Below are 27,796 nucleotides of genomic sequence, written 5' to 3'. Positions count from 1 at the left end.
CTTTGCCAGAATTATTCAGAAAGTATGCCATTCAATGTTATTTAATCAGCTTTTAATTGTTAGACTTAAAATAACTCTTCCAATCTTAGTATTATAAACTTTACTAGAGGTCCGGTGCATGAAATTCCTGTGTGTGGGGGGGTTGTCCCTCAGACCATCCTGCACCCTCTCCAATCTGGGACCCCTCAAGGGCAGTTGGACATCTCTCTCACAATCCAGGACTGCTGGCTCCCAACTGCTCACCTGCTTGCCTTCCTGATTGCCCCTAACCGCTTCTGCCTGTCAGCCTGATCACCCTGTAACCACTCCCATACCAGCCTGATTGATGTCTGCTTCCCTGCCAGCCTGTTTGTTCCCAACTTCCCTCCTCTGCCGACCTGGTCACCCCTAACTGCCCTCCCCTGCTGACCATCTTGTGTCCACATGGGGGCAGGATCTTTGACTACAAGGGGGCAGCCATATTGTGTATTGGAGTGATGGTCAATCTGCATATTACTCTTTTATTAGACATGATAATAAACACACAGACTTCTTAAAAGAGTGCATTTATTAACTGTTTTTACAATATTAGAAAAGGGAAATAATTATTCACTTAATGTGCTAAAATCCTAAAAATATATTATGGCTATTCTATACTCTTTGTGATTTATAGTTTTTCATATAACAGAAAATAATCAACTATACCACTTGTCAGTATAAAACTAGTACCTGAACTTTGGGACCTAATATTTAGTCTGATGTTTTGAAGTTCTGGCTATCTTAGTTAACCTGCTTTTTCTTCATTTTGTTTCTTAAAATTTTTGTTCATATTGTGAATACATTTTAAAGGTTAATATGTATTAATAAATGAGTTGCAATTAATGATAAAGGTATTATTATGTTCCTCAGGTGTGTTAAGTCAGAGAACAAGGTTAAGAACTAGGTATATAAACTGTTCATACCATCAGGAGGAATAATGCCAGACTATTAAAGTCAGGAAATAGCACACATATTATTGGGAGGCAAAGAGATAGAAAAATGCTTGTATCAAGACTAGTTCACTTGAATAAATAAGGAAAAACTTTACAAAAGGTTGGGGCAAGATCATGAGGTACAAGCGAAAAAATTTGAATTTCATACAATAAAAAGCAGTGTTTTAGGAAGATTAAATCAATGTGATATACTGTAGCAGATGATGAAACAATTACAGGCAAAGAATTCCTCAGCTAAAATGCTGCAAAATAAGAACAAGCAAGAAATAATGAAGTACTTAACTATGGCAGCAATTCTAAGAATGATGTCAGACAATGTTTGGGTAAATGACAAACATGAACAAGTTCAGTGTGTTCCTTGGAGCCATTAGCTTTGACTAAACTAGTCAAGTGGAAAACAATTTCAGTCATCAAAACACAATTTGCAAAAACCTGACCATTACATATATATATATATTAACCAACCAAATACTTTTTATACTCTAAATTAGGGGTGTCGAACTCAATCAGAGAAGGGGCCAAAATCTAAAATCCAGCCTAAATCGCGGGCCGAATGGTTTACTGAACAGTCATAAACTGTCATTGTGATGGAAACGCAGCGGAGTGCAGTGATGACAGCGCGGTGCGGGCCACATTGCAAGGCCTGGCGGGACGGATTTGGCCCGCGGGCCTTGTGTTTGACACATGTGCTCTAAATGATCTCAAATGGAGGTTATTAACCTTAAGTCTGATTCAGAAAACTTTTACGTTATATTTACAAAAGTCAAACAGGCTTAGAGGAAACCAGCTGAATGAAAAATTAAATCTGTAGATTAAGTTAAAAGCTTAGTCATAACATTTGCCCCCTATAAAGTCTTTGATCCTATGAACTACGATTCTCCCTCTTGTATAATTGATCACAGCCTCCCAGATGTCCTTGCTATATCAGAAATGTCTTTGTATTATAGTTGCTATGTCATCTACCAGAAAGCCTTTTCTCCCAGATATCTAATGATGTGCTCCCTTATGGTTTGTCTTTGTTCAAATGTCATCTGTGTGAAGCATATTCTCATTATACTATTTAAAAATATGCCTCTCCTGCCTTCCAAACACCTGTATGCCAGCCTTCCCACAGCCCTTGATTTATTTTCCCCATAGAATTTATCACCATCTGACATGCCACTATGGTACCTATTAATTTCATCTATTCTGTTACCCACGTCTTTCCCAAGATTGTAAGCTCCATGAAGGTTGGAATTTGTTTTGTTCAGTGCTGATCCTCAGTACCTATATAACATAAGTAAATTTGTACCTTACTTTCTACATATAAATGTTGCAAATCTATTTTTAAAAAAATATTTTTAATTGATTTTTTCCAGAGAGAAAGGGAAAGGGATAGAGAGTTAGAAACATCAATGGGAGAGAAACATGATCAGCTTCCTCCCGCACACCCCCTGGAGATGTGTCTGCAACCAAGGTACATGCCCCTGACCAGAATTGAATCTGAGACCCTTCAGTCTCAGGCTAACGCTCTATCCACTGAGCCAAACCAGTTAAGGGCTCAAATTTATTTTGAATGTTCCTTGTCCAACATTAGCATTTTAACACTGCCAGAAAACACAAACAAATATGAAAATCTATATAGACTATATTAAAATTTACAAATTCTTTTAAGAAGTGATGTACGTAAACTTTCTCGATGTATACTACTAGACAACAAATATTCTACCTTCATTGCATCAGGCTAAAATATTTTAAACTGTTCCTATGGAAACAAAAAAAGTTACTTTATAATTAAGTATTTATCACCGATCAGTCCAGACAAAAAAGTTTTAGTAGTATATAAGAACTTATATTCTTGAAATGTTACTTCCATATATAAAAGCATTCCCAAAGATTATAAAATAATGAGATACAGAAGGAAACAATCTCTGAGATGATTTAAAATTTCAACCACTTTCTAAAGATATTCTTTAATAGAATAATCCATACTAAGTGGTTAAGTCATAAAATAAAGATATGTAGAATACCTTTAATAAAAAGTTAATTAAATTGAGGAACATTTAGTATAAAAGTGGCTTAAAAATTTTTTTTCCTCAACACAATTTCTCAAACAAAATCTAATTCTATAGCGTAAGATAAAGTAATGACAAAATACTATAGGCAGTTTACATTTTTTTTCAAAACATAAAAAATCCAATCATAAGAAAATAGTAACTATCAGATTACTCAAAATCCCAGCAAATTAAGAGGAGCTGTGTTCATTAATATACTAAGTTAATTACTCATGTTGCATGTGTTAACAATCAAGAAATAGACCCAAATAGAAATTATGAATGAATTTAATTTCAGTATAATTAAGACAAAAAACAGCAACTAATTTGTCACCTTGCACAGAAATTTAACAGAAGAGGTTTAAACTTATTTATTTGCCAACATTTTCTTCATAGCATAGATATAGCCTAAAAAAAAAAAAAAAAAAAAAAAGACATCAGAAATTCATGATTTATATTTTATAAATAATCTTGGTAATAACATAAACTCTTAAATTTCTGGTAGAGGAATTAATTCTTCATTAAAGGGACTCAAGTTAAACAGAAACTGTTTTATTTTAAAGAGTTAAGAAAATAAGATTTTTTTTAAAAGCTGGAAATGCACTGATGATGGTCTCTTATTTATTTTCCCAGATATACAAAGTAATATGTCTAAACACTTACTAGAATCAAATCTATCTCAAAAGTTTAGGACATTCTCTCCCTTTTATTAATACTCAATGAGAAACAACACTTAGAATAAAACTTTTCCATAAATAAGGGATAGTAATATCCACCTGCAAAAGGAAAAAAAAATTGAATTAGAATGTCAACTTCTAAATACATATATATTACTTTAGAGATCACAGTTTATAATTATGGAAGTATAATCTTACTAATCCAATTATGCCTAAGATGGGCTCATATCAGTAATAATGCTCAAAACACCTATAATTCTGTAACAACCAAAGAATATATAAATGAAGACAATCAACTTAAATATGAAATTTAGTCTATGGCCAAATTTTCAAATCTATCATATATCAACATGTGTTATCTTAAAAGATTTGAATCTGAATATAGGATATAAACTAAATTGAATAAAATATTCTTCTTGACTCCTGAATATTTGCCTGCAGTACTCTGAGTTAGCATAAAACTCAATCTATACTCCAAATAACAGATTTAAGATGACCAAAACTGGAATTATTTGGCATTAATTAAAAAAAAAAAAACCTGAATAAAAAAAGATTTGGATTTTTTTTTCCCCGAAGAAGATGGGAAAAATGAAAAAGATATACACCTATATGTAGCTATTTCTTCCTTGCAAAATCAATAGTCAAATTAAGATTAACATTTTATTTTACTATTTGTTCTTTGTGTTTCAAAATTACACAAAAATGGAATTCTATTAACTTTTACAAAAAACTTCCAGTCCTGTTGAGTTACCTGTTTCATCAGGTACTGAGAGGCTATTTCCTCTTCTATAATAAAAGACTGGAAAGGAACTGCATAGCTACAGTAAGTTTCAGTGCAATATTGTCTTATTCTCCCAATATTTCAAATTAAAAAAAATCTACTTTCAGGATTAAAACAACAAAGTTTTCTGTTAGCTACAGTAGCTCCGAAGGACCTTCTTCACACCTGCAGCACCTAGATATAAATATTCACCTAGTAAATGTAAAATCCAAATTTTCTCTGTCATTTAGGAGGCAGATTAGACTAACTATAATTTTGTACCATTTGACTTCAAATTCATTTAAAAAAACAAAAAGAAAGCAAAAAGAGAAATCTAACTCCTGGGGTGTTCTGGAAAATATTAGACAAACTATGTAATTCATTCAGTAGCTATTTCTAAGCAACTATGTGTTAGACGCTGGAATATTTTTAGTGAAACCAAAAACTATCATATATTTGTATAGCCTTTCATAAAATGGTTGAAATGAAGTAAAGGAAACAGGTTAAGAGCTTGATGAACGATTTATGAAAGCACCAGGCAATATTATTTCAATGTGGCAGGTGGTATTTAATTCTAACAATATGGTGTATTGCTTCCTTATTTTGAGACAAAAAATTGCTGGAAAAAAGTGAGGCTGTTCTAAAAAAAATGTCTTATATAGTATTTCTTTACCTTTAAATTAGAATTTAAGCAAAATATACTTGAATATAATTCCTTTAATTACATCTAATATACTTTAAGGGGTTCCAAAATTAACAATTAAAATTGGAAATTTTCATTAAGAACTTCTTTTATTTTGTATATTTTCTGCTTGATTATATAGAAAAGGGTAAGATATTCCTGGCAGGAAATAAAACCAGAAGTATGGCACACTTACAAACACACTTGTCTGATCCTGAATATCAACTTTTAGTTGAATGACTTAATAAAACTCCCAATAGAGTGGACTGACTGTGTTCGGGGGAAGGGAGGGAGGAAGAGACTGAACATAAACTGTGCACCTATGGATGAGGACAATGGGGGGTGGAGAGGGGGCGGAGAGTGGGGTGGGAACCTGGTGGAAGGGGGAAGAAATGAGGAACCTTTGTAATAATATGAACAATAAAGATTGATTAAAAAAAAATAATAAAATAAACTCCCAATAAATAAAAAATAAAAGGTAAAAAAAAAATTCCTTTAAATTTTAACTAAAATTTATGTTTGTATCTATGAAATTAATTTTTGATTTTACTATGAAGTTAAATTTTTGAATATAAAAAGCAAACAAGGCCTTTATATCTATATTTAGATATAGATATGTAAATACATACACATTATATAGTTTGCTTTTTGTTAATCCTCAGACGAGGATATTTTTTTCATTGCTTTTTCAGAGAGAGACTAGAAGGGAGGGAGGGAGAGAGAAAGAGAGAAAAAACATCAAGGTGAGATAAGACACATTGACTGGTTGCCTCTTGCAAGTCCTGACCGAGGGCCAGGAGCCAACTGTATCCCAGGGTAAGTGCCCTTGACTGGGTATTGAAACTTCATTGAAATGGCCGACACTCTAACCTAGGGGTGTCGAACTCAATCAGAGAAGGGGCCAAAATCTAAAATCCAGCCTAAATCGCGGGCTGAATGGTTTACTGAACAGTCATAAACTGTCATTGTGATGGAAACACAGCGGAGTGCAGTGATGACAGCGCGGTGCGGGCCACATTGCAAGGCCTGGTGGGACGGATTTGGCCCGTGGGCCTTGTGTTTGACACATGTGCAACCACTGAGAACACTGGCCAGGGCAAGATGTTTGTTTTGACTTGTTAAAAACAAAAATCTTCCGCTATTAAAAAATAACATTTTAATAAGAACAGGAAAAAATATGAGAACATAAAAGTCAGAATAGCATTAAGATTCTAATCTGCCATATATAGCAAATTACTTAATTTGAGTTGTTTCCTAAATTATCCGAGGAATAGGTTGATCATCTGTAAGATTTTTCCTACCTTGAAAATTATGATTAAGTGCATTTGAGACCAGAATTTCAGGAATTTAATTCATATTTCATTATTTTCCCCTTCCCTTATAAGGAAATATTTAGAAACATTATTAAATAGTCGTCTAAGTTCTTTCCAAAATGTATATGCTATAATGGCCATTTAACTGTGAGATACGTATTTTTCAAGTAATTTCATTTTACTAGAGAAACAAAGGGAAAATGAATATTTGTTTAATCATAAGTAAAAATATGTATATTTATCCTGAATACAAATGTGCATTAAGAAATATTTATTTGATGCATAAGCTCTTTCAATAAACTCTTGATGGCATTCAACACATGAAATTGCAATTGTACATACATAATACATCTGAAAAGTTAGTATTTTTATAGATTATAAACTTAGAAACATAAGATTAATAACACTGAAAATACACTATCAATAAAACAGAAAGTTCATTAGTAATATTAATACATATTAAAATATGACTGTAGAATATGGTCAACCTTACTTCAGCAGCACAGTTAATACTGGAGATAATTTAGAATCTTAACGCCAATATTTACGTGCTGCTAAGGCACTGTTGACATCACTATCATGAGTTATGAAGAGTTAAAAAAGAAATACATTTTCTTCAGAAGATCAGATCCTTGTATTTTTGAGGCAGCACAATATGGCCTGCACCTTTTCAAAACCCACAAACCATTATGTGCTGCTACTTTACTCCAAGGTTTTATTTTTTTTAAATTCACATTAGCACCTAAAGATACAAAAATATATTTTTCTTTTAGAGAAAAAAAGAGAATAAAACTATTATAAAAAATCTATGTTTAAAGATTGCATAATTAGTTTCTTAGAAGCTTTTAAGTAGCATAATAATTTCTACATAAAAAATTTAAGGAAAGCCAACTATGTGCCTAGCACTTTCTATAGTTAGAAACACAAAAATGCATAATGTGAGGAAAAGCATTTTTCCTATGTCACCTTAAGTTAATACAGTTAAATATTTAATCAAATTTTTGAATGTATTAAGTAAAGTTATTTTTTTTTATAAAAAATAAATAAAATTTGGTCTTTACCTTGGTAACAGCATAAATTATAAACAGCATTTCATTCCTTGAAGTATACTTTTCGTAAGACATCTTCATTAAGTAGGTAAGACTTCATATCAAGAGAAAAATAAAAAATGACATGCAGGAGCTCAGGTTCAATAAACTAAAGCTAGCAACATGAAGTCACATGAAATATTTAATACTAAGTAAAAAGACCCCAAGCAAATCAATTTTCTTTAATAATTTATGTTTAAAAACACAAATATTTTACTCTCTACATTATCTCTCTACTAAAATAGTCTGTCCAAGCTGGATATCATTTTATATAAGAAGTAATTCTAGAACAGTGTTTTTCAACCTTTTTTGGGCAAAGGCACACTTGTTTCATGAAAAAAATCACGAGGCACACCACCATTAGAAAATGTTAAAAAATTTAACTCTGTGCCTATATTGACTATATATAAAGTAATTCTCTTGAATAGGAATCAAATAAACACAAAGAAAGTATTTTATAATTACTTTATTATGAAATATTAAGTAAACAAAATAGTGAAAAATTATAAAATTCTTGTCTGCACCTACGGCACACCAGGCAACATCTCGTGGCACACTAGTGTGCCGCGGAACAGCGGTTGAAAAACGCTGTTCTAGAATATGAAGCCTTGGAAAGATAAGTTAACTTTGTACCCAGAGATGGGAAATAAAAACCGGAATCCTGTGGCTCTTTATCTTTCTACCCCTTACCTGTCTTCACTCTTCACCAGGCAAGAAAATATTCTTCTAAACATTTCTACTTATTCAACTTTGGGAATTAAATTACATATTTCTCTCACAGGGGTGGGAGAAATAGTTTCTCTTTTCTGCCAAGGGCTATTTATACATTTATAACATCATTATTGGGCTACAAAAAATTGTCAACTTAAAAATTAGCCTGGTAGCCGGCACCGGTCTGGCTCAGTGGATAGAGCGTCAGCCTGCGGACTGAAAGGTCCCGGGTTCGATTCTGGTCAAGGGCATGTACCTTGGTTGCGGGTACATCCCCAGTAGGGGGTGTGCGAGAGGCAGCTGGTCAATGATTCTCTCTCATCGATGTTTCTAACTCTCTATCCCTCTCTCTTCCTCTCTGTGAAAAATCAATAAAATATATATATAAATATATAAATTAGCCTGGTATATTTTGTCAAACATATAATTAACTCACCCCTAATGCTTTGACAAGGCCAGATCAAATGATTTCTATAGCCTATGGACTGGACGTTCCCTAACCCTCTTCTAAAAGATAAAACTACCAGGACTCTAACTCAAATCTTGATAACCTTTTTTACCCCCTTTTTCTCACCATTAAAATAGCTTTGCTAAAGCTACAATACTTTTACAGAATAAGATGATGTGCACTGAAATTTGTCCACTTCTCCTAATATCTAATTGTTTAGAAAAAGCACAACTGTCATATAGTTCACATTAATTTTCTTGTGAATATTTTCACTATTATTGAAAAACATGTAATTAATTTCCTATCTGAGCAACCTGTTTTTTCACGTTATTCTACTCTATTAGTGTCTTACTTCTCCACACAATTTTTAATATGTAGCCAAAATAAATCTGTTTGCAGTAACATGAAAATATATATACTTATTTTTATTTATCGATTACACTAAGAAACTAACCTTCAGGTTACCCTCTCCCCTCAAACCCACTTTCCAGACAAAAATCACACCCTTTCAGATAAAAATGTAAGCATGAGCCAGGACCAGTTTGGCTCAGAGGATAGAGCGTTGGCTTGGGGACTGAAGGGCCCCAGGTTCGATTCCGGTCAAGGGCATGTACGTTGGTTGCGGGCATATCCCCAGTAGGGGGTGTGCAAGAGGCAGCTGATTGATGACTCCCTCTCATCGATGTTTCTAACACTCTATCTCTCTCCCTTCTTCTCTGTAAAAATCAATAAAATATATATATTTTTAAAAATGTAATCATGACAATTTTTAAATGTACAACCTTATACATATATATTTTTTATTTAATACTTTCTTGAACACCTACTATGAGTTAGGCACTGTCCCAGTTGTTAAACTAATTGGTACACTAATATACCAATCCCTTCCAAAATTTTTATTTTTTATTTTATTATTTATTATTTATTTATTTATTTATTTATTTTTTCCTTCCAAAATTTTTAAAAACCCTTTGGAATTGAAACAAAAATCATGAAATAACTATTCAAGATTATATATTGTTCTTTGAGCCTGTTGCACAGTAGATGTAAACATTAAATAATTATCACAAAGTCAAATGAATGATTATTTCAAAATCAAGAAAAATGAGTCATTTCAATTCCAATATTTCCTTTTTGCTAAGTCTATTAGTATATATTTTAAACTAAGCCAAGTATACCATACTTGAAATATGAATACTATAAAATGCAATTAGTTTTTAAAACCTTTTAAAAATAATTCACATTAATATCATTTATTTTTCTAAAATGTAGTTAAATATATCTAACATAAATGTTTCCATTTTAAAGTTCTATGGCATTAAGACTATTCACATTGTCGTGCAATCATTGCCACCCTTTATACTCTAGAATCTTTTTATACACAGCAACTAAAACTATACCCACTAAATACTAACTACCTAGGGAGGGAGAAAGAGAAAGAGGAGGAGGGAAAGGGATGGAGGTAAGGATGAACTGAGGGAGGGGCAAGAGAGGGAGGGGAACATTAATTGGTTGTCTCCCTGACCAGGAATTGAACTGGAGACCCTTTGGTGCATGGGAGGATGATGTAACCAACTGAGCCACATTGGCCAAGGCAAAGATTATTGCTTTCTGTGACAATACGTATTGTAATTTTAACACCGATGTTTTAATAATCACCCTCATGAGGAGAATTTCCCCCCCTATTAAAAAAAATATATATATATATATATATATATATATATTTTTATTGGTTTTTTACAGAGAGGAAGAGAGAGGGATAGAGAATTAGAAACAACAATGAGAGAGAATCATTGATCAGCTGCCTCTTGCGCACCCCCTACTGGGGATGTGCCCACAACCAAGGTACATGCCCTTGACGGGAAACGAACCCGGGACCCTTCAGTCCGCAGGCCGATGCTCTATCCACTGAGCCAAACCGGTTTTGGCCCCCCTATTTTTTTTTAAATACGTATTTTATTGATTTTTTACAGAGAGGAAGAGAGAGGGATAGAGAGTTAGAGACATCAATGAGAGAAAAACATCAATCAGCTGCCTCTTGCACACCCCCTACTGGAGATGTGCCCGCAAGCAAGGTACATGCCTTTGACCGGAATCGAACTTGGGACTCTTGAATCCACAAGCTGATGCTCTATCCACTGAGCCAAAATGGTTTCAGCTTCCCCCTATTTTTATTTCTACTTTTAACTATCTGAGATAATTAAAAACAACTACTTTCTATTTAAAAGCATGATAAAAATATTTTCATAAAATACAGATATTCTTGATTTATTTTAATCAAATGTGAAAATTCTTTATTTAAATTATTAATAAAGAGAAAGATTCCAGTGGAGCAATTCCATGTAGATAGAAAAGGAGTATCTCTTTACGTGGCATAAAAATATTTCTGCTCCTTTGTTATTTAGCTATCCTTTATGTGTCACTATTTTAGATTTATCAAATATCTTAATTTTACTTTTAACCTGGCATCAATACATTTTATAATAGTAATTACTTTCTTCAAGTATGCTTTAAATTCTGCAGATAAACCTCTGGAACTGGCTATATATAACCCCTGGACTGCAGAATGACTATCCTTACTCAGACAGTGGAATACTACTTAAATAATGATATATAGGGTAGGACAAAAGTAGGTTTATAGTTGTGAGTATGCAAAACCGTTTACCCTTGTATGATTTATTAATTATTGTATTATTTTCCATATGAACTGTAAACCTACTTTTGCCCCACCCTGTATTATTACTATATTATTATTCTTTGTTAATCCTCACTGGTGATTTTTCCCCTTAATTTTTAGATAGTGGAAAGAAGGGAGGGAGGGAGTAGAGGAAGAGAAAGAGGGTTTACAGCGAGAGGGGGAGAGAGACACATCAACTGTTTGCCTCCCACAGGCAGAAGGCACTCCAACCTGGGCTGGGGATGAATCCTGCAAACCAGGTATATGCCATTGACTGGGAATCGAATGTTCAACCCTTTGGAGCATGGGGTCAACCCTCTAACCATCAAGCCATAATGTCCAGGGCCCTACCCTATATTATTATACTTGAAGAACATTTTAAATTAGCCACTCTTTAATATCTTTAAGCAAAGCCTAAATTATGGGGTCAAACCAAACAGCATGACAATTTCACTGAACATGTTCATCTTTTCATTATCCTAGTAAGAAATTGAGAGTTTTATGAAATGTTCAAATATATAAAACACACAGGTAACAGATTAAAATGCGTTTCACTTTTTTCCCCTACCTGTTTTGGATACAAGTGATTAAATACAAAAAAATATTAACTACAGAAGATACATTTAAAATTCAGTGTGGTGATGAGGCATGCAATGAAATAATATTTAGCTATAATCCAAAAAGCTTGTTTTATAATCCAAAAAACCCAGTTTTTGCATTTCAGTTGTATTGTTTCTATATGCCCTTGATTTTTTTTTTTCTGATGGAGAAATTAACGAACAAATGATTATTTGGAAACTATGAAGTGGATTTCAATTTAGACAATTCATCCCAGAAAAAATCAGGATATTTACATATAAGTCCCCAAACTATGATATCATGTTATTAGATTTCCTACTAATAGTTTCATTATATACAAAATTATACTACTTAGAAGCTAAACATTCGTATTTTGGGGGTATGAAATTTTTGATGATTTTACTCTAGATCTGAATTAAAAATATAACATGATGTCAGAAATACAATACATAAAAAGTTGATAAGAACTAATAAATATACCCAAACCTTGGTTCTTAAACATCTCCCATCTCAAAGAATTTAGTTCTCAACCAAGTTGTTTATGGGGGAAATGTCTCAGTTGTTGAAACTTTGATTCTCGACTCCACAATCCTTTCATGGTGATACTACATAGTCTCTCAGGTGACAAAGGAGAGAATGCATGAGCATAAGTCAGTTTATTGCTAAACCTTGTGTTGTAAACATATCAGGAAAATGAGAACAAGGCAAAATTTAATAGCACAGGTCTTAATTTAAATATGAAATAAACATACAAATTAATGAACTCTAGTATATTAGGAATTTCATGTTCTAAGCATAAATAAAATAGGTAACGTCAATAGATTACTCAATGCAGTCTTGCCCTTTGTCACTAATTTATCTGAAATATTTGAGTCTTCAAAGTTATTTCCATGTAAAAACAGGAATAAATTGAATGCAGAATTGAAATAAATATATGTCCAGAAGTAAGCAATCACACTTTTTGCCTAGGCTGTCAGTTTTACTTTTCCTGATATGTTCAATATATGAATAAGAAGAGGCATACACATAATCATACAGAATCACTGAAAATAGTCACTATGCACTATTTTCCTGGGTATCGTTTAATTGGAAACATTACCATTTTAGTACCTTAAAGGGAACTCCAGGCATATTACCTAGAACAAACAACAGAAAAAATTCCAACTATAAAATATTGCAAATGACCTACGTTTAAAAAATACTACAGAGTATCCAAGAAAAACTGCTTAGAAATTTATAAAGGAGATGAAATGAAGTTAACAATGTGATGTTATGTGTGCTTAAAAATTTCTTAAAAGTTAAATGATTCCCAAAAGTTAAAAATTTGTTAAAAGTTAAATGATATTCTTCTTTTTAAGGAGTATAGTAAGTGCAAAACAAATTGAAAAGTCTTTTTCTGAGACTTTAGTTGAAGAAAAGCTGAGCTGGCTTCCAAGGGACCAATTAAAAAACCCAAGCCTGGATTATATAGGATTCTTTAGAGATTTGCAAATGTTTCCATTCTAGTTTTCCAGAGAAAAAATATAAAAGTGACCTGTGACATTTTGCTACTACTCTTCAAACTGGCTCATTATTAAAGGTTTTAATATTTAATTGATTAGTACCTTAAAAACTACTTATCAAATTCAGTGGATGACCACCTATGATCATAATAAGGTCACTCTTCAACACACAGACATTATTTATTGGGTCACTAATGCAATGGTATGAGATAATGTAAGTAAAGCATCTCAAGTATTAATTTTCGTTTGAACAGGGCCATCCCTAAACATCAAGAACAGAAACAGCTGCACATTACTTTCATTTAGAGATATAGAATTAGCTCAAGAAATATATGGAAATTAATCTTTTTGGTAGAGAATCTCAAATACTTTTAGGGAAATAAGTATTTCCTGGATTTGAGAGTTTTTCTACCGGAATATTACTAATTTTAGCTAATGTGTTAGAATTATTCCCTTAGAATTTACTTGTTTCTCAAAAGTTAAATGAATCAGGGTAAAAATCTTCCATATTCTAAGAAAAGAGGTGTGCATGTGCATATATAAAAGGAAAAGGGATTGTCTTCCTGTTTTTCCCACCTCCTGAAGTTTAACAACTATATCTTAAGCACTTCACAAAGAAGTATGAAGTGTAATCTAGGGAAATATAAAAATAATAATAAAAAAACAATTTCTTAAATGGAGAGAATACTTGCAATTTATAAAACCATAAAATAACTGTGAAGGAACCTGAATAATGATAAGAAAAGACCATACTTACGATACTTTCCCAAATAGAAAAATTATCTACAGCAATGGCATTATTCTTGCTCTAGAATGGATTAAATAAACACCAAACTGCCCAGCCAGTGTGGCTCAGTGGTTGACCATTGACTCATGAACCAGGAGGTCACAGTTCAATTCTTGGACAGGGCACATGCCTGGGATGTGGACTCGATCCCCAATAGGGGTCGTGTAGGACAGTGTTTTTCAACCTTTTTTGGGCAAAGGCACACTTGTTTCATGAAAAAAATCACGAGGCACACCACCATTAGAAAATGTTAAAAAATTTAACTCTGTGCCTATATTGACTATATATAAAGTAATTCTCTTGAATAGGAATCAAATAAACACAAAGAAAGTATTTTATAATTACTTTATTATGAAATATTAAGTAAACAAAATAGTGAAAAATTATAAAATTCTTGTCTTGTCTGCACCTACGGCACACCAGGCAACATCTCGCGGCACACTAGTGTGCCGCGGCACAGCGGTTGAAAAACGCTGATGTAGGAGGCAGCCAATTGATGATTCTCTCTTATCACTGATATTTCTCTCTCTCTCTCTCTTCCTCTCTCTAAAATAAAAATGTATTTAAATAAAAACATATTTAAAAAACAACAACACAAGAAAAACACCAACCTTCAATGTGTAAGAGGATGTTAATAAGTTATCATTCTAGGATGATAAAAAAATCAGAAATAAAGCAAAAAATGACATCAAACTAACTTTTTTATAGCAATGGTAGGGGGCTGAGTTAATACTTACAAGGTAAGAAATGATGAACTAAGTACGAGGCTGTTTTATTATGGTCTTCATTTTATCGTTATAAACCTAGAAAAAAATAAAAGTGAAGACTTTAAAAATTTGTTCACATTATATTGTGTTATAAAATTAGCAACCGAGGTTGTCAGTTTTCTGATCCCTACTAAGCATAGAACAATCACAGATTATAAAATCCACCAACATTTATATATTTTAGTCCAAAGTTTGTTTGATTTTGGTTGTTGTTAATACTCACAAAAAGATATCTTTCTCATTGACTTTTAGAGAGAGAAGGAAAGAAGGGGGAAGAGAAACATCATGTGAGAGGGATATAGAGATTGGTTGCCTCCTACAGGTGCCCCTATCTGGGTGGGGATGGAACCCGGAACTCCAGGCACCTGCTCTCGGCTGGGAATGAAATCCAGCAACTCTACAGTGTGTTGGGGAGGGGACAAGTACACACCTGACTCACTAACCACTCAGCATACCAGCCAGGGCTTATTAGTTTTTAAAACTCACTTTTCTATAACTAATACCATCTTGAAGTTTAAAAATCAAATACGTGGAAGAGAATCAAGATGGTGGCATAGGTATAAACACCTATACTTGTTGCATCTCACAACCACATCAAAATTACAACTAAAAGGCAGAACAATTACCACCCAGAACTGGGAAAGCTGGCTGAGTGGAAGTTCCACAACTAGAGAGGTGAAGAAAGCACATTGAGCCTGGGAAGAGGCACGGAGGCGCAGAGAGTGCTGGCACCTGGATGTGCTGCTCTTTTACCTGGGAGGAAGATACAAGCTCGGGCTTGCTCTGAACTCTAGTTCTGGGCGAGACTATGGGGGACCCAGACACCTAGGGGGAGAAAATGGATTGTCTGGCATCAGGACAGGAACTTGAGGGCAGCTTTCCCTGAGAGGCTCACAGCGATTATTATTCCTGCACAGGGGGAGGGCGCGGGGGGGGGGGGGGGGTAGGGAGGGGGGCCTGTGGCGTGCGCATGTGGCGCAAGGCAGGGGACACGGAGACATGGGGACCTCTCTTGTGCAGGGCTGACTGGAAGCCATTGCTGTTTGCTCCACCTTGATGATTCCCAGAGACCCCACCCCACCCAATTAACAACCCCTCTCAAGCTGTGCTCATCAGTTTTTTTTCATATGAATGGCCTGTCCTTTCTCCACCTAAAACCTGTAAAACTGCAGCTGGGTGAGAGAGCCCAGAGCTTCCAAAAAAAAGGCCCAAGGCCTGGCAACAGCAGCCTATCTTGCTTCACAGCTGGGCCTCGTCTGGGCACTTACAAACCCCATACAAAGAGGAGGAATCTGCAGATGTTTCTGTAGCTCCTGCTGGGTGGCCCCAGACAGAGGCTGACCTTGCACCTCCTTTGAGATCCAAGAGCCAGTGTACCCAGTGGTCAGAGTGAGACCATACTGGATTACAACTTTTCACATCCATAAGAGACTCACTCAAGGGACAGACTCAGTAAGCACCAAAGCCCCACTGAAGCAAGTCCTGCCCCATAAGGGTGTCTCCTGCACAACAGATCTTCCAGTGTAGACAAAGCTGGTCATCACAGCCAATTGGCCTGGAGGTCAACTCCTCCCAGTGATACCAACAGCAATCAAGGGTAACTACAACAAGACTGTGCAAACAGCCCACAAAGGGGTGCACCAAGAGTGTCTACCTCAGGTGACTGGGGAGGTTGAGCCACTGGGCCCTATAAGACACCTACCACACCAGGCCACTCTATCAACTCAAGGAGACTTAGCAGCTACCCAATACATAGAAACAAACACAGGGAAGCAGCCAAAATGCGGAGACAATGAAACAAGTCACAAATAAAAGAAATGGATGAAAGCAAAATACTGGATATAGAGTTCAAAACCATGATTATAAGGTTACTCAAGAATCTTCTAGAAACCTCCAAGAAATTTAGTGAGATTCTCAAAGATATGAAAAAAGGACCCATCAGAAATTAAGCATACACTGACTGAAATAAAGAATAATATACAGAGATCCAACAGCAGACTAGAGGAATGCAAGAATCAAGTCAAGTTTTGAAATACAAAGAGTCAAAAAAAATCCAACCAGAAAAGCACAAAGAAAAAAGAATAAAAAAATACGAAGATAGTATAAGGAGCTTCTGGAGCAACTACAAATGTACTAATATCTGAATTATGGGGGTGCCAGAAGAAGAGAAAGAGCAAGATACTGAAAACCTATTTGAAAAAATAATTACAGAAAAATTCCCGTACCTGGTGAAAGACTTACAAGTTCAGGAAGCGCAGAGAACCCCAAACAAGAGGAATCCAAAGAGGACCACACCAAGATACAGCATAATTAAAATGCCAAGGATAAAAGACAAAGAGAGAATCTTAAAAGCAGCAGGAGAAAAACAGTTACCTACCAGGGAGTACCCATACAACTGTCAGCTGATTTCTCAGCAGAAACTATGCAGGCCAGAAGGGAGTGGCAAGAAATATTCAAAGTGATGAACAGCAAGAATCTACAACCAAAATTACTGTACCCACAAAGCTATCATTTAGAATTGAAGGTCAGATAAAGAGCTTCCCAGATAAGAAAAACCTAAAAGAGTTCATCACAACCAAACCAGTATTATATGAAATGCTGAATGGTATTCTCTAAGAAAAGAAAGACGAAGAAAAAGGTAAGGGTAAAAAAAATTATGAACAAAGTGACAACAAATATATATCTATCAACAAGTGAACCTAAAAATCAAATGAATAAAAAACCTGATGAACAGAACAGACTGGTGAGTGTAATAGAATCGGGGCATGGAAAGGAAGCAGACTGACAGTTCTCAGGGGGAAGGGTTGTGGGGTGTGTGGGAAGAGATTGGACAAAGAGCTTCCACATATGGACGAGGTCAGTGGTTGGGGGGAGGCCTGGAGTGGGGTGGGAACCAGGTGGAGGGGAGTTAAGGTGGCGGGGGAGAGGAACATCTATAATCTGAATAAAGATTTTTAAAAAATCATAAAAACAAATAAGTAAAAGTCAAATATGTACGTGTAATTTAAACTCATTCTTCAATGTCTAACTTGAAGCACACTAAGTTTCTAGAGAACATCATAATTACAGATACCGTATTTTCCGGCGTATAAGACATTTGAAACAAAAAAAAGTCAACTGAAAATCGGGGGCAAAAGACCAAAATTACACAAAAATTACCTGCAGATCTTGACGGCAAAGTAAGTCTTTTCTTTGAAGTGGGGGTTAGTTTTATACAGTGAATATAGGCCTAAACCTATGTTTTAACTGTAAAATTAGGGGGTCGTCTTATACGCCGGAAAAGATCATACCATAAGATTGACCAACCTCTCTCACACACATACATACACATACATATATGCTACTGCAAAAACTAAAAACCACCGTGCCCAATTTCAATAATTCTATTATAAATACAAAGCTTAAGGTAGAGTTTAAATATGTATAAATAAATCATTGAAAATCCTATATAATAAAAGTGCAATATGCAAATTGTCCTCTGGACTGGAGTTTTTCAAGGAGTTCGACCAGGTGCTGGGCCGGCCATGGGGAAGGGAGTTAGGCCCTGGCCAGCAGTGGACAGCCACTAGGGACCCTACCAGTACACACATTTCGTTCACTCGGCCTCTAGTAATGTTATAATCTATGGCCAAAACAAGAGAAAATATAGTTGTGAAATTGCCTGAACGCAGGAGTAAATGAAAGAGTAATGATAAAATTTATTTCCATGGTTGCCCTTTAGTTATTAAGAGTAGGAAGGATTAAAAGCCAGTATGCAAAAGAAAACATTACATCTTTAAAAATAAAAACATTGAAAAAAATTCTGGAAACTTAAAAGGTTTGACTTCTGTGGGACATATTATAAACTGTTCTTACATAACAGTTAAGCACTTACTACAAGTCATAGATCAATCAGAAAGAATAAACCCATCTATGCTTAGTGAAACATTCATTCCAATTGTACATCTTATTTTGAACATCTTCACACACACACACACACACACACACACACACACACGATAGCACTTTTGTTTCATTAATTTGAAAAACAATCAAAACCTGAACATTTTAAACCCAAAGAAAAACCAAGAGAACACCAAAATAAATCTCCACATCTTAGCCCTTGCTCTCCAATCCAGCTGTGTTTAATTCTAATATTCTGCCATGCTTACTTTAAATTTAAAATATACTTTTATTAATTTCAGAGAGGAAGGAAGAGGGAGAGATAGAAATATCAGTGATGAGAATCATCAATTGGCTGCCTCCTGCACATCCCACCCTGGGTACTGAGCCAGCAACCTGGGCATATGCCCGGACCGGGAATCGAACTGGTGACCTCTTGGTTCCTGGGTCGACACTCAACCGCTGAGCTACAACCGGCTGTGCTTGCTTAAAATTTTAAAGAAAGACTATATATATAGTTGAGTCCCATTCCCCCTCTCTCCTGATTATAATCCTGAATGTTTTTTATTTCCTATGCATGCTTTTATATGATTATTATAAATTCAAGTATTTAAAATAATATATATCATTAGAGGCCTGGTGCACAAGATTCATTCACTGGCGGGGGGAGGGAGGTTGTCTCCTCAGCCTGGCATGGACCCTCTTGCAGTCCAGGCCCCCTTGCTCCTTACGGGACATCTGCAGAGGCAGGTAGAGGTTCTGGCCACCACTGTTGTGCTCACCAGCATGAGCCCGGTTCTGGCTGAGCAGCGCTCCCATGGGAGTGCACTGACCACCAAGGGCAGCTCCTGTGTTGAGTGTCTGCCCCCTGATGCTCAGTGCATGTCATAGTGACTGGTCATTCCACCTTTCAGCCAATTTACATATTATGCTTTTAATATACAGGATTGTTTTCGAACTTTACATAAATGTTACCATACCATATATATTTTGTATAAAGTATTGTAGATCTTTGCAACTTATTATCATTAATCTATAACAATATACACAGCTTTCACTTAAATAACAATATAACAAAGAGTTCTTCATATGATTATGTCAAAATTTATCATTTTTTGTTACTTAACATTCAATTTGCTCTCAAAATTTTTCCTATGAAAAGCAAAAGTAAACAAGGTTTTTTTCAGACGTCTTAGTTTATGTAGGACATCTAGGAGTAAAATTGTTGTGTTCAAGCCTAAGTATATCTTCAACTTTATTAGAATTTTGTCAAATGCTTCCACAGCAGTATAAAAAAAGTTCCTCTTTCTGTATTTTCTCCAACATTTAAAACTACATTTAAGAAAAAGAGCTACTATGCAGATGAAAACTAAAAAAATTTTAAATGATCAATTCATCAAATGTAGATATATTAAATGTTCCAAAGAAATAGAACAGATAAAATTTGGCCAAAGATATTTGTTCAAAAATAAAGCTCACATATTTTCCTCATCTGACTTAAGAAATATCATGACTTAATCTAGAACTGTGGAAGAAATGATAAAGTTCATAATTAGTTACTGAACTTAGATACACAATGGATCAAAGAGAAAAGAAAGCAGAAAATATAAATGGCTTATTGATGTGAAGAATCCACCCTCATTTCTTTTTGGGCAGTGCTTCTCATATGTAGTGCTTCTAAAAACAAAACAAAACAAAACAAAACAAAACAAAACAAAACAAAACAAAAATTACAGCTTGGAAAAAACACACAAATTCCTCAGCTCCAACTTTAGATTTTGATTCAGCGGGTCTGGAAAATGTTTTATTCTAGGTTATTCTGGTACAGGTAGTCCACAGACAATTTACACAGTAATTAGTAGTAAAAACAAGGTGTTTTTGATATAAAGGGTTATGTAACTCACTTTTTGGTTAAGGGTCATTTAACACTAATTGTTTTTTGTAAATTACATCAACATATTAAAGAAAAAAGTTCAGTATTAGCAAAACAGTAATCTCAATTTCTGGTTGAATATGTTTGACTTCACAACATTAAACTAAGTTGTGGGATCATTTATCATTTCAGATAACCAAGCACATACTCCAACAAAATTTTATTAATAATATTTAGAGAACTAATATTCTTAGTTTACTGTAATTAGTAAGAGAAAAACATTAAGAGTGAGAGTGATTAGTTGTGATTTTAATGAGGATGTTTGTTACCTTCTTAAAGAAATGCTACTGCAAATGTCAGACTTTAAGACATTATGCTCATACACTAAAATAAAATGTCATTGTAGTTCCCAGCAAGAATGCTACAAATGAAATAAGTACTTTAATAGAAACCCAATATTCAGTTCCCTGTTATTACAACCTACTGGAATGATTTAGATAGAAATGATGAGAAAATATAGATATTTAAGTGATACAAACCTGTGCAAATTCAAATCGTGTTAAATTATAAAAACACTCTTTAATACTATTTGAAATTACAAAGTCCTATCTCTATCTGAATTTTCCAGATATAAGACATTACCAGTAAGAAAAAGCAGACATGAGTTTCTATCTGCAGCATGCTTTGTATTAGTTATATACAATACTAAGTAGTATAGAGTGGTATTCTTTTTAGTCATAGAGAAATCAATAAGTTGGCCTTGTTTAGATTGGGCTATAGAAAATGAAAATAATATGGGTTCGGAATAAGGCCCCAATGTGAAAAGAGCAACACTCCTTTATGGCCACCGTCAACTTTTCTTTCTTCAATATTACCTAATTTGTGTTATTAGAAATTATTAATTTTTCCAGTTTACCAGCTAAAAAGTAAAAAACTTGAAACACCATACACACTTTCAGATGCAAGACAAGTTTACATTCAAACAGGAAAGTTAACTAAGTGAAAATTACATTAAGTAAATAAAAATAATAAGAGTCTAAAAACTGTAAGTATCTACGGTTTTCTTTATGCTCCTCTGAGAAGATATCTTTTTGTCAATGAATGTATTCAATATACTACATAGGGTTACACTGACAGGCCTGTCACACCTAATCTCTAAGAACTGGTGGGTTTAGGCTCTTTTGGCCACCATTATTGCATATTTGATGCTATTATGTACAACAGCTGAGTAGAAGAAGCAATCTCTCAGCTCCTGTTTCCAACTATAAGGGACAAGAATAAGGGCTGTGGTGATACTTGTTTATTCACTGTTGCTGCTGCTGAAGCAGAAAACTGAGAAAAGCATATACAACTAGTAAGAAGGAAAAAAAAGATTCAGTTCAGTTTATCTAGGAGGTCTGCTTACATCATTATACAATATACTTATTTAGAAGGAATTTTTTCTTTAAAAAGCAGGATGGGAAGACAAGAAGATAAAATTGATTGGTGTTTTGCTTAGAAAGGGCACCTATTAATGTATCTCAGAAAATAAATTAATGACCTGTAATGATCTGCAACTCCTAGGTTAGATTTAACTGCTCAATTACCAAAATTCTCAGGTTGTCTTATTACTCAGGCTCAGGGTAAATTCACACAGTGTTATTTTCTGTAGCTAGTCTCCAGGAGAATAAGAAAGTATCTACATTTTAACCAAGAAATGAAATTATATTTTGCTTATAAAAAGCTCCAGGTTCCCAGTTAATCACTACCATATGTTTCACATTAGATACTATTAACAAAAAAACAAGTTGTTTTTTTTTTAGCCCACAAAGTTTACAAAAATCCCAACTATTAAAAAATTTCTACATGTAACTTATCTACTTTAAATGTAACACAAAACTAAAAACTTAGTACATAACATAAATTAATGATGAATATGATAAATAATTGTTCTGTCAAATTATCTTTAAATTTAAATGTGACGCTATTTATGAACTTAAAACTGTATACTTAAAAGTAATTCATATCTTTTAACACCTAGGGAAATTTTTGATTCTGAAAAAATATTTTCAAAGTCAGAAAAATTAGGAAACCTATAAAAATTTTTATAAATGCTAGAACGGGCTAATACATTTTTAAAAATACTTGGTAAAAAAGGATAGGTTTGATATTTTTTAAAATAAAAGTATAAAATATAGTAATATTTAAAATTCAGATTATAATACTTTGTAAATAGAAAACACCCAATCTTTTATTTTCCTCAAATTGAAAACATAATTTTTCCGCTTAATAGAAGCTCAATAGGAAACAAATAATAAAAATAAAAAATAATTCTGAAGGTCACAGGATAATAAAACTTCTAAATATATGTATTTAATATAAAGGCTCTACAATAAAATACTAATAGCAAAATAAAAATATTTTTTTAAATTAAGATATTTCCAAACAGTAATAAATAAACTATTAACCAGAGGATTAATCAGTATCAGCAGGTGCTTTTGAAACATACTACATGTTTCTGTTCCAAGTGCTCTAACCAGGAAAATAGGAAAATAAAAATAAGCCAAATTATATGTTAATGAAATACCAAAAGTGTGGTATGTGTTGCTGAGAACGTAAATTCTACTTCAAAATGATGTTTAACAAAGAAATTAAATTCTCACATTAAATATTGCCTTTTGAAAATGCTTATCCGAAAATGTAATTCTGATGCATTAGATCTTATTTAAACAAAAGAAAAAAGGAATAGAATTAGGATGAATTTCCTACTCAAGAAAGAAAACAAACTATACTCATATACAAAACTGCTTCAAATAAACATTTTTTATTAAGAAAAATAATTGTATCTACTCTTTAATAAAACCTCTATTAAATAAAGTTGTTATAGCTGACAAGTTACTTAAAATATAAGTTGTCCTTATAAATAAGCATTATATACCAATGACAAATAATGAATAATTTCAAGTCCCTTTATACACATGTTAAATTACCTCTATTCTAGTTTATCCAAATATTTTCCTTCTAGATCCTAAGGATAACTATTTCAAAATAGAAACACTGATAGTATAGCTGTATTTTAGAAACAATTAAGAATTTTTTCTTAAAACATATGTCATTTAAACCCCCAAAAATGCATTTAACAAAAAATATAGATATTTGGACAAGATATATGTTTATCACTGGAAAAAAATTACAAATTTTTTCTCAAAATTCTGACATAATGAAGTACATATCAAGGCTTAGTTATAGATAAGCAGGTTTGCAAATTTACAACAGCCAAAATCCTTACAAAATGTCCTTTAAGGGGTAGTTAAAAGATAACCAACCACACTCTGCAGTATAAAAACTTATTAACATGTCTCCTAAAATAACATACTACAAATTAAAGTTTCTGACCCTTTATAAGAAGTGACTAAATACAAAAAACTATTAATATCTGCATTGACTCTTTAAAATGTTATTTACTAAGTTTAAAATTTGGAAGTTTATAAGCCAGTGTATGGACAATTTTATGATGCTAAAAATTTGTGTTCAAACAATAAGTTTTGACAATTTCAAAGAACACAAATCACAAGTTCTCTAAATTAGGCATAACTCTATGGATTTGTGTCCTAAAATACAATATAAATGCAAAAGCTGTCTCTCTTCACTTGTTTAATTAAATAACGCTGTGTGTAAAAGATACCTGGTTTAAAAATCCTGGATTTTTTTCCTTCAGACATTCAGAAATCATATTTTTTTATTTTTCATTATAGTTCTCTAACCTGGAAAATAATGATTAAGTTAAAGGGGAGCAAATTTTCATTTTCCTCCCAATTAAACTCAGGTTTTTCATAACATTCTCAAATCAAAGTTATGAAGACATTTTAATACTATGTATTTATCTCAATCACCTACAGTATATTGACATCAACATCTGAATTTCACCCTTATATTAAACTAATTTCTATTTAATTTTTAACATTTTATTTAACCTTAACTGTTAATAGATTCACATTCCTGGATTATCTATCTAATATCTATTTCTACAGAAATATCCAACATTAGCTTTTTAGTATTTTGATATTATATATCTCAATGTTCAGAAATTCTTAAACATACATTTGAGAATTTTCTACACTTGATCTTAGCCAAAAGGCCGAGAAGCGATGACATTTGAGAATTTTCTTTAAAAATATTTTATAATGTGTAAAGATGTTTATAGATAAAAGTTTTATGAGCATGATAATTACACTTTATTCTTAAGACTAAATTACACTTTTCTCGTGGGGAAAAAAACACACCTCATTTTTGTAATTCCTATCTTAGTATATAAAGTAAATATTTTTAGGTGAAAAAATATTTAAAGAAAACTATAGTATGTTACATTTTAGTAAACCTCACTTTATGTAGCAAATAGTTTTTAAAAAATCATAATACCGTTTAAATTCATTTTCATTATACCAGATTATCATTTAGAAAACAACCAAGAATTTTATTAACTAAGTAAACAAAATTTTCAACTAAACCTTTACAAAGAAAATAAATATGTTATGGAAGTCATTCTGTTGTAAAGTTTTCTGGAGGAAAAGACAATAAGTCACTAGAAATTTTGGCATTTCTCCATTTATTTTTAAAGGAGTTTGCAACTTCTGATACAAACAATTTAAATATTTTACTTGGAGTACCCATGAGTCAGACACTAGTTTCTACTTAAGAAAGTAGGTTTTTCAGTTTCAACCAAATTGCCACTTTTAGTTAGAATACTACTTGGAATCTTTAAATGCTTTTAAAATATTCTATTAATTTTATCTAATTTTATAGGCTCTGCCGACCACTAAACCTGTTATACAGCCAAGCACCAAATTCCATATGATTGAAACTTTCTATTTTATAAGATGAAAGGTTAATTTAATTCTTTTATATATAACACTATAATAACCCTAAGAGGAAAAAAGAAAAATCCCTATATATATATTTATTTTTAGACTAACTAAATTCAGTTGGTGTTGGACCTAATACAAGATGATACAATCAACTATGTAAAAGAATCTGGATTTTTAATAAGAGTACTTAACCATGGCTACTTCACAGGATGTATTAATATATCTTTACTGATTTTTAACTTAGCTAACACTAAAAGTTCTAGCTTTACCAATTTTGCAACCCAATTATATTGAAAAGATATAAAATTGTATGCTTCTAAAATTCATTAGTATACCTTAATCTCCTAACATGTTCCAGTGCATTATGTGAGTGCTCAATCAAAGAAGTTAGGTTGTTCTCCACAACTGGCTCTCTCCTAAAGGTCAAAACCTGCAATAAAAATGTCATGTATTATAGCATGAAGACACTCAACAGATTTCCGCCTCCTGAAGTTCCACAGTGGATCCCTGGACAAAGGTAGTAAGGTCTTCAAAATGACCTCAATCTTGCATATGTTAGAAAACACACACTAACTTGAAAATAATGTTATTTAAGTAGAAATAACTTGATTAGAAACACCTGTGATATGCTCTATCATTTGAAGCCTCTTCAAATCAGATTAATATGCTTCTGCTTTCATTTCTCTTTAGGGCATTCATTTTCAAAGCAGTGTAGCAGGGGAAGGTGCATAAGTAGGTGTTAGAGAACTGGTAAAGGGGACTCACAAGGAAAATACCAGAGATACAGTTTGTCTGTGCTTCTGAAACTTACAAAACCCAGTTAAAAAAAAAACTTAAGGGATGGAGAGAAACTTTCAAGTACCTTTCTCTCCAAATTATCAAACTTTAAATGATTATAGAAATTACCATTATTTTCAACTTTTGTCTTTTGCCATCCTGAGTGAACAATAATATTGACATTTCCAAATATTTTAAGACATTATAATTCTAACAGGACAAAATTTAGAACTTACTCTCTAAGCAAATTAAAATATAACTAATAAACAGATGAATATGGGGCCAATGCTTTTTTTAATGTTCCAAGCAGACATGGTGTAACCAAATGTATAAATGGCTTTTTAATTTGTTTCACCTATATCTTGACTAAGTGGCAATCAACTATATAAAAATATTAAATTGTTTAATTACCAAAGATTTATAATATACTATAAGTGAACCATAATGGTCTGAATTATCCATATTTATTTAAAAATAGCTTAGGAAAAAAAGTGAAAACCAAGTAAATTTTTACTCCTTTGGTGCCAAATATTTGATTATTTAATGGCAAAAACCACACACACATAACCCACAAACACCAATTAAATACCATGATATTTTTAAAAATTAAAATCATTACTACATAGTCTTCCTCAAAGATGTAGACAAAGTTTTCTATATTTGAGCATTCTAAAACTTAAGGTAGTTTAGCTTTAAAAAAATCACAAAAAAATGTAGTTGATACCAATATGTACTCCATGCCAAAAGTGAAGTTTTTACATAGTAGGAAAACAAAATATACTAGATAATAAAGAACAAAGGAAGTTCAAAGACAAGACAAATATTAAACCAAATGATAAAAAATACGATGTAAAAAAAATCTTTAAATAATGAAACTCAAATCTCAAATCTATTACAAAATAGTTTATTTTTTATACTTAGAACCCACGTCTTTCTAGTGCAAAAATTCTTTAGTAAAATAAGTCAGGATTAAACAAAAATATGTTAAACTTCTCATAACTTAATAAGAAATATTTAGAATTAAATTCATATGTATTTAATATCAATTCGAATATTTAAAACTTATCTTTACAGGAAGACCTTTTAAAGAATCTTGAAGACAGTCAAGGAGGGGAGTGGGGGGTAGGAAGGCAAATCGAAATAATTTCCCCTCCAAAAAGCAGTATTTATAGGAAGGCTTTACAGTCATTTGTATATGCAAATAATCAGAAAAATATATGAATACAAAAATATATAAAACAGATGTTATATTAATAAGACAATCAACTTTAAAGCTATAACAGTAACTTGTAAAAAAAAAAATACAAACAGCTTAATCTCATTTTCAACATTTATTTAAAAGAAAGAGGTAATCGTTGTATTTTATTACCGATTTTCTTTGGTATTAAGAGAGGGGCTACTGAATTTCAGCAAGTCATAGTTTGA

General features: G+C 32.9%; 1 long non-coding RNA gene and 1 pseudogene across 18 annotated transcripts in view; both read right to left on the bottom strand.

The window, feature by feature from the left end:
• Positions 1–27,796, bottom strand: part of LOC118730859 — a 43,185-nt gene that overhangs the window by 11,351 nt on the left and 4,038 nt on the right. For 2 of the 18 annotated variants that reach the window (XR_006742929.1, XR_006742927.1), the window contains exons 2-6: positions 25,930–26,024; positions 14,966–15,031; positions 7,498–7,579; positions 3,668–3,780; positions 3,339–3,412 (exon numbers count right to left, since the gene is read on the bottom strand). This is a non-coding gene — a long non-coding RNA (uncharacterized LOC118730859). Of the gene's footprint in view, positions 1–3,331; positions 3,413–3,667; positions 3,781–4,432; positions 4,500–6,424; positions 6,501–7,497; positions 7,580–13,038; positions 13,076–14,965; positions 15,032–25,929; positions 26,025–27,796 lie in introns of those variants that run through there. The other 16 variants (XR_006742935.1, XR_004991642.2, XR_006742923.1 and 13 more) reach the window with 15 other exon arrangements.
• Positions 24,813–24,879, bottom strand: LOC118730933 (annotated as a pseudogene).

Source organism: Pipistrellus kuhlii, unplaced genomic scaffold, assembly GCF_014108245.1.
Source record: "Pipistrellus kuhlii isolate mPipKuh1 unplaced genomic scaffold, mPipKuh1.p scaffold_m20_p_3, whole genome shotgun sequence".
NCBI lineage: Eukaryota > Metazoa > Chordata > Mammalia > Chiroptera > Vespertilionidae > Pipistrellus > Pipistrellus kuhlii.
Note: the sequence above shows the minus strand (reverse complement) of the source record. Positions and strands in the feature narration are given on the sequence as shown.